The following is a 20,878-nucleotide window of genomic DNA, read 5'->3' as shown; positions in this document are numbered from 1 at the left end:
GAAGAGTCAGTGGACCATCTTGCCCTCCACTATTCTTTCTCAACCTCTATTTGGGAAAGCTTCCTCAAGAGCTTTAGTCTAGCTTGGTTGTTTCCCAGTAACATCAGAGATTTGTTCTCTTCCTGACAAATTAATTGGACCAACTCTTTTCTGAGATGTATGTGGCAGCTCTCTCTTCCACACATTTTGTGGGTTCTTTGGAAGGAAAGAAACAACTGAATATTCAGGGATGTGTCCTTAAATCAAGACATTGTTTTTCAAAAAATTCAAAGGGCTATTTAGGAAAATATGGGAACTATGGAGGTCTCTTGTTACTCTAACAACTCCTTGGAGTCAAACATCTTAAGAGCTTGGAATATGAAGATCACTAATGGTCATAATATCAACTACAATAAAAGGCTTGAAGTTAAATGGCAAACCCCTCCCCAAGGTTGGCTCAAAATCAATTTTGATGGAGCAGCCAAAGGAAACCAAGGTCCCTTAGGCTATGGAGCTATTCTCAGATATGACAGAGGCATTTGCAAAGGTATGATTGTTGTCCCTATTGGCATTCAAACCAATCATAAAGCGGAATCTATGGCAGCCCTTCAAGGCATTATTCTAGCCAAAAAATGGAACTGTCCCTATCTCTAGATAGAAGGGGATTCCAATAATATAATTAAGTGTCTCAATGGGATCTCAAAGCCCTCTTGTTTGATTCACAATATAATTTTTTCTGCCATTGATATCATTAGAACCTTCAGAAAATGCCACATATCCCATATTTATCGGGAGGCCAATTGTTCTATTGATTGGGCTGCAAACGTGGTGGTTAAGAATGAGACTATTACCACGTGGAGAGGTGAGAGCGGTTTCCCCAAAGATGTTAGACAAATCATAATTAATGAAAGATATCGAAGTACTCCAAAGACTCTTGATTGACAGGGCAATTATGATAAGTACTGAAGTAAGCACTTCAAGTTACTTTGATAATGAGGGAATTACTCATTATAACATCAAAGCCAACATAACATGCGTTATAACCCATCAGATCATTAATGCTATGCATGCTTTCTAGGTTTTTATTTTAACTTCAAAAAGCTTTCTATTTCACCAGTTCTGTAATATAAACTTGGCTATGAGAAACGACACCATGGGCAGAAATAGGAGAAGATATGAGCCAAGCAGTTGCAAGGAGTGGAAACAGAAAGAAGAGGTGTGGGGAATTTTGTAGAAGGGTGGTCTTTCGATCTTCATTGAGAGACTCCATGGCCATGATGGAAAGATAACTATCTTCTTCTACAAAAATTGGAAAAAGGGCATGCTTAAAATGGGCGACCAACTAGTGGAAATTGATGAAGATTTAATAGCTAAAGCTACGAGACTCAAAAGGGAGGGCTGCAACTTCTATAGAGACAGGAAGGTCAGTAGGGAAGCCATTGAAAGGTACCCAGTCATAGAGAAAGAGAAGAAAAGACTGGTAAAGTTGAGTAAAACCTATTACCAGCCTAGGGCTTTTGCAAAACCCTAGGGGGAAATTCTCTTTGTTTTAATGAGATATATAACTCTATATGGTAGGTTTACGAAAGTATATGGGTATCATTTTGTCCTCTTAAATCATTTTAGGCATAATGATAAGGTGAATTTCCCTTACTTCTTGCTTTGTTCTATGAATGCCTCCCTAAAAGCCTATAAAGAAAATCCTCGGGGTGATACTGCAATGCACCAGGGACTTATGGTCCTCATTTATGACCATTTAAAGGCCAGTAAAATCAACCGAATGCAGCTCTCTATGGATTCGGAAGAAGAAATGTCTAATTCTAATTTCTCAGAGGAGGAGGAATTAGACAATGATTCCTCGACTGATAATGAGGAAAGCTCTGATGACTCAGAGTATGAGAGTAGTAAGAAGAGGAAATCAAGAACCTATTTTTCTAAGAGCAAAAAACCCCAAAGCAAACCCTTGATTAGTATTTCTTTGGAAGAAGAGTACTCTGATTTCCCTGAGGAGAAGAAGAACCCTAAGGGGGTGCTAAAGGAAAAAAGTAAGAACCAAGCCCAACCCAGGAAGAAGCAAAAGAAAATAGAGGAGACTAGTAAAGAACCGGAGGAGACCGACAAGGAACCGGAAGAGGACAAGCAAACAAGGACCCTGGAAGCTAAACAAAGCTTGGATATGGAGACTATGGAGGAGACTCTCAGGGCCACCGACACTATTTCTGCCCTCCATATCTCTAAAGATGAATAGATAACCCCTGGAAAAGTGACTCCTTCTCTTGGTCCTCCTCCCGAGGCCTTGAAGGGTTTTATGAAAACCATAGAATGGCTTATTGATGGGAATAAGAAAATTGTGGATGAGTACAAAAAACTCTACAATAGAGTCCTGATCCTGGAGACCATTAACATTGGAGAGGGGAACACTATGGCCAATTATATCAAAGATCTAAAGAACACAATTGCTAAAGCGGAAGACATCAGAGATGCCTTTAATCCCCGGTTTGAGAAAATTGAAAAGGAGATACAGGATAGAAAAACCCTGGAGGAAACTAGTGAAAAAATGCTCTCGGACACAGTCGCCAAAGTGGACAAGATAGAGGAGTGCCTCAAGAACATTGCAGAGTAGAGCCTCAGCATTCTAAAAATCTCAGCCAACAACACCCATACCCTCATCAGCAAGCTTGATGGTGAAAAGGAAACCCAGGAAATTGACCTGGATGTAGAAGGAACAGGGGAAGCCCAAGGTCCCAGAACCCACACCCGTGGAAAGAGGAAGGAAAAGAAAGTGAATAAGGACCTGGAGGAGCTAAAAGTAGTTGGGGCAACCTATGATGAGCTGGTGACTAAGGTAGAGGATCTGCTAAAGAAAATTACTATGTAGTGTCTCCTTGGGTTCTTTGCAATTTTTTGTTGTTTAGCTATTTTTTCTGTTCGCTGGTCTTTTGACTAGATGCTCTGTTTGTGGACTCTATTTTCTCAGCTTCTTTTCTAACTATGTTGTAATGGTTTTGGGTCCTTAAAACCTGTTTTTCAATCAATCAGAACACTCCACAATTATCAACTGATTATGAGTCAAATGGAGCAATCTACTCCTATGGCTCCGAGTGATAAGGGGGAGAGTGCTCAACAACCATTTGTAAAGTTCAAACCAACAAAAAGCTTCATCAAGTTCAATGATACAATCAACAACAATAATGTGAATGCTACAATAGATGTGCCTCCTATTTCTATTTTTTTCCAAAGAGCAAGACAATTTACTCCTTTGAATGAATCTTTACATAGTATAATGTCTTAGTTGTTGCAAATAAATGTTATCAAACTTACTCCTATAAAACCAATTGATCCTTCTAAACTTGCATCCCCTTATTTTGATAACAATTCATTTTGTCAATTTCATTGTCAGCCTAGCCATGATACTGAGAAATGTTTCGCATTGAAAATAAGATTCAAGATATGATTGATAATAATACTATATCTATGGTAGGTGCGAATGATAAAGGGAATAAATCAGTAGCTCCTCCTAATCAAAATCTTAAGATTTTCACCGATCTCTTGCCTTCTCATACCTCTAATGTGATTGAGATTGTGCCAACTTCTTTCTCTTTTGAGGAATTCACCTCTATGGCTCTGAACTTGGTAAATATGGAAGAAAACCAAGATACACCTAGTGAGACCATTAGAGCAGCTGATGGCCCTTTATACATAGTTGTGAAAGTTAAGGGTATCCCTTTCCATGGAGCTCTTGTTGATCCCTCTTGCATGGTTAATGTCATCATTGAGGAGTATCTTTTCACTTTACAGTTGCATAAACCAATATATGATGCTTCTAAAGTGGTCATGAAGTTATTTGATGGGTTCTCTTGTCCTACCATTGGCTCTATCACCCTTCATGTTGAAGTTCATACTAAATCTATGGATGTTAACTTTGTTATCATTCCTTCTTCTGAGCAATTTTGTGTGAAGTTGGGCTATCCTTGGCTATCTTCCATGAAGGCTATTGCTTCTCCAATCCACTAGTGTCTAAAATTTCCTCACAATAGAGAAATCATAACCATGAACCATAGCTTATTTCAACCATCCAAAACAAGCCTTGGTATTCCTATTGGTTTCTTTTGTTCTAAGCAATTTAAATCTCTTCCATCAAGGAGTGATTCTATTTTTCAATCTTATCAAAAATGGAAGAAAGATATGATATTATCCTTAAGTCAATCTAGATCCCCAACACTTCACATTCCTATCATACTTGAAGATAAATTTCTTCCCCTCATAGATAGAACTAATCTCCCTCCTAAGGAAGATCATCAACCTATTCCTATGGATGTGACTATACCTTCTCCTAAGAAGAACAAGAATATTCCTCCTAAGGTTAGACCTTTACCTCCTCCTCATGATGGACCTGGTCTTCTTCCTACACCTAACATTCTTCCTTTATATGGCACATTTCCACATCCTTCCTCTTATTAAGAGAAAAGGCCAGCTTCTCCCCTTATTCAAACTGAAAGACCTCAACCTAAACCTTCAACTATCAAGGAGAGAAACATTCCTACTTTTTCAAGTGTTCCTCCTTCTCAGCCTTCCACTAAGACTTGATGGAATTGTTTTGCGAGAGAATGCCGATGAAGACGTCATGTTTGAGCTCATGAAGCCATCCCTCAAACTATTCATTCTCCTAGAACTCCAACAATTCATATGATTCCCTTTTCTCCTAAGAAAGATGTTCAACCTACATCTCCAAATCATAAGTTGCACAAAACATGTGATGGTTTTACTCCTATTCATGTTCTTGCTCCTCTTTCTCTAAAATTTGATGAAGAAATGGGTGAAAATGTTATTCATGATGGAAATACAACTCATAATACTTTTGATCATGAGTATGAATATGTTGATGTGGACAAGCATTTATCAACTGAATTTTCATAAACCCTAATCCTAGCTCCTAGAATCGAACAAAGTGACCTACAACATGAGCATAGTCCTTGTTTGGATCTTGTGATAGCTCCATCTATTGTGCTTGATGTCACTCTTGTGGCATGTTTCGCTCCTCACCGAAATAGTGATCAGCAAGATCAAGAGGTGGATTTCATGCTAGATTAGCAATATTAGCACTTTAGGTCTTCTCTCTCTCCTTTCTTTCTCTTTTGTGACCATTCTTCTATATGTATCCATGTTCTTCTATTGTTCCCTTAATATCTATTTGGGGATGATGCAAATAATTGAGATCTCTTTTTGGTCTTTTTTCATGTCAACTCGAAAGAAATCCTCTCTTCCCTTTCTTCCAAGGTAGTGTCCTTTGGGGAATGATGATTATTATATGCACATACATATATGATATACATGAGTTATCATACAACATACTGACCTTGAGGAAAGTGAAACTACCTCGTGTTTTGTATTCATTATCCCTAGGTTTATTCCTTGATTGTGGGCTAAATCCTTGTGATAGCATGCTCCCTCTCTTCTCTCTCTCTTGGTTGTATCCTACCTTAAAGAAATCATTCCCGATAAGGTGTGAACGATCGCTTTAACATGGGGGCATACACTCTGTTCATATTTTCCTTCTTGATACTTAGAGTTACTTAGTGTACTTTGTTTCACTTTGTAATCTTTGGTATCCTTGCTTTCATGACTCATAGTGAGGGGAAATTTGCTACTTCCGGTCATGGTTTTCCCGTTCTCGATATTCCCTTTTACTTTGTCAATCAAAGTCGTAAGATCCTAATTCCACTGGGGGCTTGGCACATATTACCTCCTTGACATGGTAAAAGTCCTTTCAATCTTGTTTCCTTGTACTTTACCGATAGTATTGGCGTACGCTCATACTCCCGCTAAAGTGGGGGATGAATGTAGTGTCATAAAATTGCAACCCTAGCAATTTTCAACCACATTGGGGTCCTCACGCATGTAAAATCAAATCTCCTAGCGTGATCAGAGACTGGAGACTACTCAACCCCCAAAAAATGCTTCTCCCTTGCCCTCCACACCACCTTGTCTACACTATACCCTGGAGAAAAGGGTAGGACAGGGGCATAGCACCCTTGTCCCCCTAGGATAGGGGCATGTTGCCCCTATCCCTACCCTATTTTGGGGCAGGACCTTTCCTATGTTTGCATAGAAGGTTGTGCAGTGAGCGGGAAAACTTCTCTGATGTCGACTTGTGAGGATAATCAGTTTCATGAACCCTAATTGACAAGTATTAAATTTTCATTTTCCCTCTCATTTTGGGAGGGAGAAGTTCAATAAGGTGAAAATTGGTGATCAAGTGTTCTAGAGAATTCAAGCTTTCAAGCATCCCTTTCCAACATTAAGCATCTCAAGTCTCCTTTCAAGGCTAGGTGTTGCACTCAAGTCAAGGATTCAACCATTGAAGAGGAGATCCATTTCAACATTCAACTCCATACAAGAATTTCTATCACAACCTCCCTTGAGGTGATTTACATTTCAGTCTTTCATTTACATTTACTTGCAAGTACTTTCTTTCATTACTTGGTTAATTCCAAAACTGGGGTTTGACCTGAAGGCAAACCCCCAATCCCAACCCATTTTCCTCTCTTTTCTATGTGTAGGTTGCAGGTACACAATTGTACTATCAGATTTGGACTCCATTTGTAGAGACAAAAAAACCCTTTTCATTTTGCGGATTTTTCAAAGGATCGTGTACATTTCTTCCATAGTTCGGGTAACTTTTCCTCAAATTTGCAAGGCGGCTTCGTCTCAACATATTACTGTCAAATCTCGGTGCACAGCTTCATCCCATGCTTTGATCTCAAGTTATAATCAATTCTTTGTCCCTTTTGCACTTAGTCTCTATATACAATTCAATCAATTCCTTTCCATTCCAAATAGAAGAGGGGATTAACTTATCATTCTCATTTCATTCAGAATTTTATCTTCTTCTTTGGAGGTTGAATCTAGTGAATTTTCCCCCCTCTTCCAATGTAATGCGTGAAAAGTATTTGAGGGTAAATTCATAGTGAAACTCTCATCTCTCCTTGGAGGAAAAGGGTAACTTTCCTCTTGATCTCTCATTCACACTTTTTTCACCCACCATTACATTTTGGTGCCATTACAAGTTGAATTGTTGAACTTAGTGTAAAGTGTTGAAAATGAATGTAAAAATGCAAAAATGGTAAGCTACAGTTGTCAAATTGAGGCACACACCTAGATTTGATAAATATATGAAGATTCAGAACTAATCCCCAAAACAATTACAAAAAATGTTGAGATCAGAGCGCTCACCATTCTAGTCCTCCTAACATTTCGCACACCAAAAGGGGTTGATTCATAGCTACAAATAATGTTGATTCTCAAGATCAAAGCTCTGTAACTATTTCCTACACATAGAAAGAAAGTGAAATATGTTGGGAATGGGGGTTTTCCTAAGTCAAACCCTGGTTTAGGAATTAACCTTAATTGAAATATTGCAAAAATTGAAATAAATAATGGAAGGATATACCTCAGATCTGCAATGACTGATAGTGATTCTTTGCTTCTGGAATGTAATCCCATATGTTGTATGAAATGGCATGAACATGAAAAAATCCTAATCACACATGCATGCCTACATATGAATGTTGTAATTTGCTCCACAATGGTTGAATGAAGGAAATGCAGCCCTGAAGATCTCTAGAAATGTTTGATTATGAATGCTTGAACACTTGAATGCTTTAAGTTTAATACTTATGATTCTTGATGATGAATGCTTGAACACTTGAATGCCTTTACTGGTTTCCCTCAAAGTATTCAAGCCTTAATGGATTCCTTCTAGAGTCCTCTTAAGCCTATTTAATTAGATCCCCCTTTCACATTTAATTAAATCCCTTTCACATTTAAATAAATGAATATTTATTTAAATATCTATCCAAATGCAAGTTATACACATTTAAATAAATTTATATTTATTTAAAAATCATAAAAATACCTCCCACTTGAATTCTCCTACAAAATCCACTTGCACACTAACCCTTCTTCTAGAATATTCTCATCCATTCTAATTAGCCTAATTCCCTCCTAAACATTTGCACATTCCTTAAGAAATGGAATAACTTCTCAAAAACATGCAAAGTCTTCATAAAGCATTAAAAGCTTTATTTCTTTAACAAGATAACCTCCAAATTCTTCCAAAACTTGTAAGCCTCTTACATAACCATTAATGGTTAACTCAACCTTGACCCTTAGTTAGAGACTTTCTCTCTAACTTAACCATCCTTTTAACTCATGGGTCTCTTCAAGAATTCATTTCTTTGACCATGGTTATCCCTTTAACTCTTGCACACAAGTATATCCTTTGGATAAAAGCTTTATCCACTAACTCAACCCTAACCCAACCCCCTAGGGTAACCATCATGTCCCTTTAGGAATTTAATGCCTCTTCTATCTCCTCTCAAGCCTTCTCGTGGTGACAATTGTCAACATGAGCTAGGGTTCAAAGTATCACATGGATTGAGGATCATTCAATCTAGTGCAGTCACGGTTAGGAGGGACCTCAATGAGACCTATATGAACAGTTCAGCAAGAGTAAACACAATGAAAGAAAGACAAGATGATGGAGGAAATACAAAATTGAATCAATTAAATAATGAAAATTAATTACAAATAACTGGTAACATCCGGGCTACAAGATTCGGGTCATTGGCCTATGAAATACATCCTTAATTATAGAATTGGTCCACTCTGGATGTCTAAATCTTAGGATTTATCTTCTATATTCTCTTCCATGAATTATGATGCTTAATTACATTGAATTATATGGTCTAGAGGGATCCATGTTGGCCCAAAAAGAATCAAACAATGATGAACATGATGAAATGTGTAAAACCACCAGGTCGGCCTCCGCCAAAGAGATTCCTATAGAAAATCCAAAGGAAGAAGTGTGGATCAAATGGAAGGTTGGCTACACACCAAGGAACATTTGAATCAATGAACTGGGGATTCGCAAGCTATGGAAAGGATCTGCAAGATTTTCCAATAGCAAATAGATCCAAGCGATTCCAGTGTTCTAAGCCAGAAAAGTGTCTTAGAATATGGAAGCGATAACTTGCCGAAAAACTATCCAAATGTCTCACGGCTCAAGAATAAGGAAGATAATCATGTTCACAAGAAAAATCCAGCTCTGCAAGATCTAGTGAGAAAATGCAAGAAAATGCAGGAATAAACTGCAAAACAGAAAACAAATTGAAAAGAAATATTTTTTGGTTGATGCAAGATTGCCAAGAACAGAGGATGCTCCTACATCACAATCCTAGCCCTTGTTAAGATAATTAAATCTTAACCATCCAATTTCTCATTTCTTCTATAAATAGAGCCTCATTCCTCAAGCAAAGGAGGAAGCATTAGAGCATTGCTATTATACTAAAATATTGCATAGGTATTTAGAGCTTTCTAATAGCATCACTATTTGCATTTCCATAGAATTTGTTTATCATTTCCAACCATCTTTAATCTCCATAGGGCATCCATGGTTAGTGATAAAAGTTGAGAGCTCCATTCATTTGAAACTTGGAGAGGGGAGAAATAAGGGAGAAGTATCACAAGGCATCATGGGGGCATCTTGGGAAGGCTCTTCACCTTTCTTTCTCTGTTAAGCTTCTTTTATGTTTTTAATATCTCCTTTGATATGTTTTGAAATGGTTTCTAGTTCATTTGATTATGGTTTTTGGTTGGAACTAACATACTGATAATATGATGAGGCAATAAGCATCCAATCAACTACTAAGAGGGAGGGGGGGTGAATTGGTAGATAGAAAACAAATAAAACTTTCACCAAACTTAATCCCAACTCATAAATCAATCATTGAACTAACCAGTTTTAATACTATAACAAAAACTTATACTGCACTGTTATACTGCACTGTCAAACTTTACCGGTTGAGCAAAACATCAATAATACAGTGTAATAGATTTGATATTCATAAACCATTTAACCAAAACATTAAACCACTTTACTAACATTAGTAATAGATCATTTCAGATCACTTTCGATCATCTAATCATATGTAAGTGGATTTACCAATTAGCATATCAATCATATCAAAACATAACCACAAAATCATTCACCACTTGACACAATGATTTTTGACATGGAAACCCAAATGGGAAAAACCACGGCGGGGATGAATACCCACAAGTATTTTTAACTCCTCTAAAGTTTTCCCTATTAGGAGCCAAGCCTTGTTAAAAGCTTATACAATAATGTCATGTTGAGAACAGATCTAGTTAGCGACCACCCGGTTAAGGGATTGACTAGAATACCCTAATAAAGGCAATACTCTATTAGGAGTAACCTCAATAAAGGATTTCAAATCCAAGCTAATGGATCTCCTGGTTAGAGGATTTAAATAGAACCAAACATGTTAAAGCTTACCCGGTTAAGGGATTTAATTGTTGTAATGGTTAGAGAACAATAGGGTTTTGGCTGATCTGGTAATAGCACTATCTTTCTTAGTCAGATCCTTTTATGCTCCTATCTACCTTCAAAACATTCTATATGTTGGCATTTTTTATGATTGATGCTCTGATTGTCATTGATAGACACACACTTGATTTGAGATCACTTTTTGTATGTATGAGTTACAGCTCAACCGGTATGATGTATTATAGTCTTTAGACTATCGGTGTTTTGCAAAAAGTGTTTACTAGTCTGAAGCGGTATGAAGACCCCAAGTGGTTCGAGGATCTCAAGCAGTATGAAGAAAGAAAGCGGCACAACTCATATTTCCCATTCTTCATTTTGTCAAACCGGCAACCGATATTTTATTTGAACCGGTAATACTCTGTGATGAGTTACCAACCGGTATTTTGTGATGAGCTACCATCCACCGATTGTTTGGTGGTGCTGACACTCTGGCAGTACTTTTTGTGTCGTGTTACCAATTATGTCTAGATGCATTGATCCTAGGAAATTGTATTGTAATCTTATTGGACCGACATGAAATCAGATTCATTTATAAGGACATCATGTCTAGGGTTTTAGATTGTTGCTAGGGTTTAAGGTGGTTGATGAGTTTTTGTAAGCGAGAATATAGAAGAGAATTTCATGTTTGTGAGAGTAGGCAGAGTGTGAGTGTGTTGAAGACTGAAGTAATGCTGGAATGCATTAGGAATGAGCTATCAAGGATATAACCAAGCAAACTGTGCTATTTTCTAGATCACTCACTTGTTGATTACTCACATCTTCGACAAGTCTGAAGCCCTTAACCGGGTAGGCCCAAAAAGACTTTTGTAAATCCTCTAACAAGGTGGTTCACATTTGTGGATCTAAAATCCTCTAGCAAGGTAGTCTTTAATCGGACTTATCTCCTAACAAAGATTGATATTCCTAACAAGATCTGTTCTGGTAAAGAACATTGTATGACCTTAACCGGTCTGACCTTAATTGGTCTGGTTCCTATTCTGCAGATAGTTACTTGCACTGAGTTTCATTTCATCGTGGTTTTTCCCATTTGGGTTTCCACATCAAAATCTCATGCTATGGTGATTGTGCTTCTATGGGTGAATGCATTATTTGCTATTTGGTTTGCATGTGTGCTAACTGGTTTGTTTGCTAAACTATTTTATCGGTTTACTGCTAGACTAGTAAAGTGTTTAAGTACAGTGATTTTTGGCATACTAATTCACCCCCCCTCTTAGTATTCATCAATTGGTATCAAAGCCAAACTTTCTATAAGTTTAACCACTTGGAAAGAGATATGGGGGAATACACTATGAGGGAACTTACTCATCAGCTCACTCTGTCTGAGCAAGCCTATGATGATCCTATGGTCAAATATAAGGCCTCTCAGGAAAAAAGGAGAGAGCATGCTGAAAAACTGATGGAGCTATCTAAAAATAGTTCTTCTGATGAAGTGGACATGGAAGCCTTAATTCAAGAAGTAGAAAAGCTGAATGAATCCAATTCCAACCTAAGAAAGGAGCTGGAAGGACTGACTATCTAAATGTGTCAAGAGCTTGATAACCAGAAGAAAGCTGAAGATCTGGTAAAAGACAAAGATCCTGAAATCTCCAAACTGAAGCAAGAGATCAGTGCACTTACCGCTCACCTCCATGAAAGCAAAATGGAAAAGGAAGACATGCAAGGAGAACTGAACATAGCCATCTTTGAGAATGCAAACTTGATGGAAACAAATGATGTTGTTTCCAAAGAACTCTCTGAGTCAAAGGAAATACTTGCTAAGTTCAACAAGAGTACTATTAAGCTAGAGCAAAAGCTTGAATTGGCCAAACCTGTCAAGAACACTGATGGACTTGGTTACTCTGATCATGAGGAAGGTGAGACCTCTCATGCAAATGTTGAAGCATCGAAGAAGCAACCGACATTCAAAGGTAAAAGTAAGCAAAAGTTAAAACTTGTTTTCTTTAACTGTCTTAAAGAAGGACATACTGCTAATGTGTGTAGGAGTAAAGCCTACAATAATTTTCCTTACTTTATAAACAATGTACCTAGATCCAATAAGTTTAATGGTAATTTTTATGAATGCAACAAGTTTGGGCATAGAGCATTTGAATGCAAGTCTGTTATGAACAACACTGGAAGATATCCTCAGAGGACTCAAGGAGTTGGTCTGGAACCTTTTGTGAACCATAATCCCAACCAGTTTAATACCTTTAATCATCAGTCAGGTAGCAGTGGCTATCAAGCAGCAACCGGATGGAGAGCAATCTATGTGATTTGTCATTGTCATGGTCACACTGCTGCAACATGCAAGAGGAAGAATGGTAACATGAATAATGGACCATGGAGAGCACCTGGAATGGTTTGCTATCATTGCAACAAACCGGGTCACATTGCTAGATTCTGCAGAACAAGAAAGAACATATCAGATGACATATCAGTCACTCCAGAAGGAAAGATTGATATTGAACTTGTTCAAGTGGATATGAACAAAACCTGGAAAAAGAAACCAACAGTGTTGCATGACGAACCAATTTTTGCACCTAGTGTGGAAATCACAGAATCGACAAACTAAGCATCAGAAAAGCTCAGGGGGAGAAAATGATGAAATACTTTGAACCCCCAATTCACACCGGTGAAAGAATTAACTGGTATGTGATACCTATCAGTTGACAAAAGACCAGAAATGGTAAAAGGCAAATTAGGGTTTATGCCCTAATAGTGGAGCATTTATTATGGTAGGTGGAGAACTTGTTTAAGAGGAATTTTCAAATCATTTCTCACTTATCATTTTTTGAGTGAAGAAGTATTTCAAGTGCAGAGCGAAGAAAAGCGATTTACACTACGATTCAAAGAGTTTATCAAAAACCTGGAGAAGAATCTGAAGCTATCATCTGTTGAAAGAGTGTAGAATGCAAAGCGGTATTTCAGTAACCGAAGGAGTGTGAAGCGTAGTTCAAATTATGAAGCCCTAAATTTTGATCTACGAAGGTATTTTTCAAAATTCTTTGTTTATCATGGCTTCTCCATCACATGATAACTCTAGTGCACCCGTTGATTTTGTGGACTTCATTCAATGAAAGTCGAAATACAATGCCCTGTCTCAAGTACCTGATGGTGTTATAGTGGAAGAAGGCATTTCCAATTACATAGACTACAAAATCAAAGACCTAGGGTCTCTTGTGATCCATTCCCAGCTGAGCTAGTTTTGCGGAAAGGATAAGAAGATTAAACCGGAATTCAACATTCTGGAAAAGAAGAAACTTCACAGTGCAGTTTACTTTCTTGAAGAATTTTCGGATGATCACATTTGCATTATTCTAAGTAGGGTACATGGTGATAAGATGTACCTAGAGCGGACGCATGATATCACACTAGAAGCAATTCATGCCATCATCGGTTTCTGTAACACAGGGGAAGTGCCAACCCTAAGGAAGGTCAACAAGACTGTAATGTCCAAGCTCACTAGTTCAGTGAGTGACTCATGTGAATGACTGTAAAATCAATCAAGGATGATCTAGTCAAGTATGCCTACATGGTGATAGGTTACCGGATGTTCTCTGCTAGCAGAATTAATTTTGTCTCTCCTATAGCGGTAAATGCCACTTACAGGATGATCAAGGAAGATGCATCGTTTGATAGATGCACTTGTATGCAAAGACAACTTATGTTGAATCTTAATTCGATCAAACAAGACAATGCACTAAGATTTAAGTTTGAACAACTACTGGTTGGTTTGTTCTTTTACTTCCAAGGCTACTTTCTAGGAGTAGGTGACATTCAGTGGTTTTCCAACCAACCAGTGACAAAATAAATCAAGGAAAGTCTACAAATAGTTGGAACTGGCTATCCAGAAGCACTGAACAAATACTTTGATGAGTTCAGATGCAAAATGAACCAAAGGGTAAGAATATCTGGTGATATAGTCAAAAATTATGAGGAAGATAACTGCTTCCCCATCAAAGTGGATGAATGCATAATGGAGGCCGTTGAGCCCAGACAGGAAGAAGTAGAGCCTATGGGCTATGAGGTAATGTATGATATGCTGGATGGGTATGCTTCTACCCTAATCACCTCACCCCTTGATCCTAAGGCAAAGAGAACCAGCACCTATTTGGAAAGGGTTAGACTAGTTGAAGAACCCTCAGAAAAGAAAGGAAAGGCAGTGCCTTTAGCATCGGCACTGGTTACTGCAGCCAGTCCCAAAGTGACCAAGCGGTCACCAACTAAGAAGAAACCAGAAGTTGCACCTGCCAAAGTCTTTGAAAGGAAGCAGGAGACAAAAAACATTTTACCGGACTCAGAAAAAACTGTGTCAGAAGAACTGCCTAAGAAGATCAGGCAAACAAAGAAAAAGACAAAGAATGAACCGGCAACATCTACATGGGTAAATATTGATATTTCTTCTTACAAACCTTTGACACATTGTCAAAGAACTATAAAGAATATTAGGACAAAATTATTGAATGATTTAATTGATTGTTTTGATGACTTCAATGATAATGAAAAGGAAGAAGTTGAACAGGAAATCATTAAGTATTTGTGTATTAATGACCAGTTGCCTTCAGAAATTAGATCTGAGACACCGGATTATTTGTATAATTCTTTAGACAACAAATGGTGCATTTCCATAGAAAAGGAATAGGAAATGAGGGAGGAAATATTTTCTTGATGTATCAAATTCAGAACTTTTCAAAGTTATGAATAAATACAAAGGCCTCTTCTTCATGAGAAGAAGAAGACTCCTGTTACTGGAAGGAAAGGTTCATGCAGTGATAAAAGATACACATACTCATGCTCAAGAAGCTCTAAAGATGCATCAAGTGGTTGAAGCCAACAGGAAAGCTAAGCAAGAACCAGAAACTAGCAAACTGGATGAGGTGTATAATAGTGAAGGAGAACCTGTCATAGAACAAATGGACCCCATTAATGTTGACACCTTAGATGGTGAAAATGTTACTTAGGGTACACCATCAAAAGGAACATGATAGGAGAAGCAGGCAGAAGAAGAAAAGAAGCAACAGGAAGCAGAAAAGAAGAAACAGGCAGATGAAGAAGATAAGAGAAAAGAGGAGGAAAAGAAGAAAGAGGAAGAGAATAAGAGAGAAGAGGAGGACAAGAGGAAAGATGAAGAAGATAAGAGAAAAGAGGAGAAAAAGAAGAAAGAGGAAGAGGATAAGAGAAGAAGAGGAGAAGAAGAGAAGAGAAGAGGAAAATAAGAAACAGGAAGAGGAGAAGAAGAAGAAGGAAGAGGAAAAGAAAGAAGAGGACAAGCAGAAAGAGGAAGAGAAGAAACAGGATGAGGAGAAGAGAAAGAAGGAAGAAGAGAAGAAGTGAAAAGATGAAGAGAAGAGACAAGAAGAAGAGAAAAGAAAGAAAGAAGAAGAGGAGTAGAGGAAGGCTCAAGAAGATAAGAAAAAAGCCAAGAATAAAGAAGCAGTGGAAAGAGCACACAGGTGGAGACCCCAATGGCAACTAGTAGTCAGGCTAAACTGGCTGACATTACTAGTCCTATTGACCTACAATCTGCAAATGAATCAGAGTTGTTGCAGAGCATTAAGCTTGCTCAAGACCGATTGGATGCTCTAAGGAGGAAAAAGGAGGAAGATGTTATCCAAACTGCGATGGAAACACTTACCAATTTGATACCCAGTACGAACCTTCCCAGTACTGATTCCTCACTTGCACAATTGAAGCTCCTATGCATAGTTGTAGAAGACTAGGTGCAAAGCCTGGAAGAGGTTGCAGAAGCAAATGCCAAGAAGGAACATCAAAAGGCTCTGGACACTGCCTTGGTGAGAAAGTTAACAGAGATCCAGTCTGATCTCCAAAAGGCACAAAAATACATTAGAGATGCAATGAATGAGGGCAATCTTCTACTTAGCAAGATTTGTCAACCTCAGTTATTTTGTGATGATGTGCTCACTCAGAAGGTCAAACTGCAAACTGATATGCAGTCATTTATTAGCACCTTCAAGATGCCATATGACTCCTTCTCCACATATGGTCAAACTATTCACTGACTTCAAATCTAGTCTACAAGAATAGAGGCAGAGATAAGCAACTGGACACGTAATTTGCAAGAACTTCAACTGATCCTACTGTCACGACTGCAAATTCTACAAAAATGCTATCTAGATCTTGATGCCCTAACGGTCACTCAAGAAATGAGCACGATAAATGCCATGGAAGAATAGGTCTCCTAGATGCAAATAGAGAAAGAGGTGGCTACATCCCTACTTGAGTCATGGTCCTTATCCATGAAGCAATTTTTGTAGGACTTTAAATCAGTTTTTGACAAGTTTTACTCTTTAGTGTCATAAACACTTATTATTTTAATACTAATGAAACGGGGGTTAGTCTACAATATTTTTGTCATTGTTGGCAAAGGGGGAGAAGTATATAAATTTTGATGTTTTGATGTATACTTTCATGTTATTTCTGTTAAGGAGTAGTATACATTGTATTTTCTGCAAAAGGGATAGTGTATATGCTTAGGGGGAGTAATTTTGATTATGGCATATTTTTGTTGTAAAACACTTAGATGTCAAAATTTTTCCTAAGTGTTGCCATCAATGCCAAAGGGGGAGATTGTTGGCATTTTTGATGATTGATGCTGTGATTGTCATTCATGGACACACACTTGATTTGAGATCACTTTTTGTATGTTTGAGTTACAGCTCAACTGGTATGATGTATTATAGTCTTTAGACTATCGATGTTTTGTAAAAAGTGTTTAGCAGTCTGAAGCGGTATGAAGACCCCAAGCGGTTCGAGGATCTCAAGCAGTATGAAGGAACGAAGTGGCACAACTCATATTTCTCAGTCTTTATTTTGTCAAACCAGCAACCAGTATTTTGCTTAAACTAGTATTTTGTTTGAACCGGTAATGCTCTGTGATGAGTTACCAACTGGCATTTTGTGATGAGCTACCATCCACTGATTGATTAGTGGTGCCGACACTCTGGTGGTGCTTTTTGTGTCATGTTACCAATTATGTCTAGATGCATTGAACCTAGGAAATTGTATTGTAATCCTATTGGACCGACATGAAATCAGATTCCTTTATAAGGACATCATGTCTAGGGTTTTAGGTTGTTGCTAGGGTTTAAGGTGGTTGATGAGTTTTTGTAATCGAGAATATAGAAGAGAAGTTCATGTTTGTGAGAGTAGGTAGAGTGTGAGTGTGTTGAAGATTGAAGTAATGCTAGAATGCATTAGGAATGAGCTATCAAGGATCTAACCAAGCAAATTGTGCTATTTACTAGATCACTCACTTGTTGATTACTCACATCTTCGACAAGTCTAAAGCCCTTAATCGGGTAGGCCCAAAAAGCCTTTTGTAAATCCTCTAACAAGGTGGTTCACATTTGTGGATCTAAAATCCTCTAGCAAGGTAGTCTTTAATCGGACTTATCTCCTAACAACAATTGAGATTCCTAACAGGATCTGTTCTGGTAAAGAACATTGTATGACCTTAACTGATTTGGTTCCTATTCTATAGATAGTTACTTGTGAGTTTCATCTCACCATGGTTTTTCCCATTTGGGTTTCCACGTCAAAATCTCTTGTGTTATGGTGATTGTGCTTCTATGGGGGAATGCATTATTTGCTATTTGGTTTGCATGTGTGCTAACCAGTTTGTTTGCTAAACTATTTTATCGATTTACTGCTAGACTAGTAAAGTGTTTAAGTACAGTGATTTTGGCATACTAATTCACCCCCCCCTCTTAGTATTCATCACTATAGGCACTCCTTCTGGTTCGACAACAATCACACTACCACACTTAACAAAATTGCCAACACTATTACAAAACAACTCATCAACATTATAAGCAAATACAATAGGTCGATAACACATCACAAAACCAACAAATATCATAAAGATTACAAACATATCGGTTAAATCATGACTGTTGGATTATATAGAAATCAACTACACATTGTTCTAGACAACTTCGACTACTCCTTGATCACCGCACATCAAATCCTATAACTCATCACGTGGTTTCCAATTCATGCTATGCATCTACTCATTCCCAAGATAAATAGTTATCTTCACACACCAAAAATACTTTGAAACTCATGACATGCACCATGCATACATGGCATCTCCATCTTCGATCACCATTCGATCATAGATCAACATAACCGATTCACCAAGCTCCATCAGTTAGGGTTTCGCACATCAACTGGTTGGGGTCACCAGTTGATCACTGCTTTCATAACAGTATTGGTTCCCTTCACTTCTCTACTACCAATTGCATAACAACATCACTATCGGTTTGCAATACAACTCCATTATAGGTTATTATTGACATCAATGACAACACTTAGCTTCGTCAATGCAATCTTTATGCAATGCCAACAATCTCCCCCTTTGGCATTGATGGTAATATAAATATCAATACCCTTTTGATTAATGCACATATTGTTGGTATTATGGATGACTTCATCATGTGTTGCATTGGTTTTATCATTGATATAAATACTTGTCTTCTTGGAGGTTTACATTATGTTCACCGGTATGTGTTCACCAGCACGTTATATTGTTCACCGGAAGCGATGATGACTTGCTATCATCTGGAGATCATTTGGCTATGTCAAAGCCATGGATTGGAAGTTTGGATTTGGTGTTTTTCTTATTGATCTAATTGGGTTGACAGATTTTCCTTTACCAAGAGATAGGTCTAGGTTATGGACCAGTACTCCAAATCAGCACGACACATTATGGAGATTGTTTATTGATTGGTTATTGTGGTAAATGTATTGAACCGACATGTTGTATCACATCAAGACTTATTTGTAATTGATTTAATTGTAATATCTTTAGTGAGCCTACCTATACATTTGGTCTTAGGTTTTGTATATATGATTGTGAGATCTTATTGAAGATCGGGGATATGGTTATGGTATGAGTGTATTCGAATATTGAAGAGAAAAAATAAGAAGATCCTTGTGCGAATCACGCAGACATTATTTCAAGGTTGAAAGAAGGTTATGAAGGTGTTTTGACACTCATGTTCAAAGCTTAACTGGAATTGAATACAGCATTGGAGATGCTTTTTTGAGCAGTACATTATCATTGGATTTAACCATCCAATTGTGTAGCCAGTGTCACTCCTATTTTGTGATTGAGTAGTGAGCTCTAGGCTATTGGCCTTTCTGCATGTGCAGACCCTATTTGTATACACATACTATTTGTAGTAGTATCATCTGATTGTGGGTAAGGTTTCTCACCGTGGTTTTTTCCTTACCGTGTTTCCACATCAAAATCTATGTGTTATGTGTTATGGATGTTGTTTCTCTTTATGTTTTATGCATTAAGTTAAACCGGTACTGTTAATCTATTTTACTGACACTTAAGTTTGGTTTACTAGCATTAAGTTTAAGTTGGAATAATTTTCATTTGGATTACAACTTATTGACAACTGGTTCACAACTGATTCACCCCCCCACCTCTCAGTTGTCCTTCCTGGGACCTAAGAATTGGTATCAGAGCTAAGTCCTCTTTTTGTAGAAGCCTAACAACTTGAGGAGATCCTATGGCAATAAATATTTTTAGGAAGGATAGTTTGAAGCTTGATGGAACTAACTATGGCATATAGAAGATTAGAATGGAAACACATTTGAACTGCATTGGAAGAGATATATGGGGTGTTACTAATAATGGCTATGTTGCTCCTATTTTGAATCAACCTCATCCACTAGTGTTGGCTAAGGACATGGACAATGATTGCAAAGCAAGAGAAGCACTTCTGAGTGCATTATCAGATCTACAAATCATGGGATTATTGTTAGGATTCCTAAAGATACTGAGAGGGGGGATGAATCAGTATCTGACTAGTTAATCAATTTTGTTATCTTATAACATGAAAAACATATTAAAACTGTGTACCGGTAAAGCAGAAATAATGCAACAAATAAGAACAAGAACCACAACATGAAAAGCACACCATAACACAATATTTTAATGAGGAAACCCGGTGTGGGAAAAACCTCAGTGGGATTTGTGACCCACAATATTCGCTTACTGGCCAATAATTGAATATTACTGCTACAATAGGGGCCTGCACATGCAGGAAGGCCAAGTGATAACTCAATGATGAATGGATAGTACCAAACCGGTACTGAGAGGGGGAGGTGAATCAGTATAGACAAAAACATAATCCAAAACCAGTTTGTCAGCAGACATTGTGCTTAGGCATACAAATAGTAACACCGGTCTTGAATAGAGTACAACCGGCAGAACCTAGAATAACTGAGACAAGCATAAATCAGTTGACACTTATCTTTTCATACAATCTAATACTTCATTCCATTTCATCGTAGTGCATGAGCAGGTAATCTATCATCAAAGATATATATATATATAGCTAGATCAACATGATTCACTGCTTGATAGGAAACAACATAGCATCACATGAAAAAGACATCACATATGACACACATATTTTTCACTTGGAAACCCAACTGGGAAAAACCATAGTGGGGATGAATACCCACAAGCTCTTT

The sequence above is a fragment of the Cryptomeria japonica genome, chromosome 11 (genome assembly GCF_030272615.1).
Source record: "Cryptomeria japonica chromosome 11, Sugi_1.0, whole genome shotgun sequence".
Classification (NCBI taxonomy): domain Eukaryota; kingdom Viridiplantae; phylum Streptophyta; class Pinopsida; order Cupressales; family Cupressaceae; genus Cryptomeria; species Cryptomeria japonica.
Note: the sequence above shows the minus strand (reverse complement) of the source record.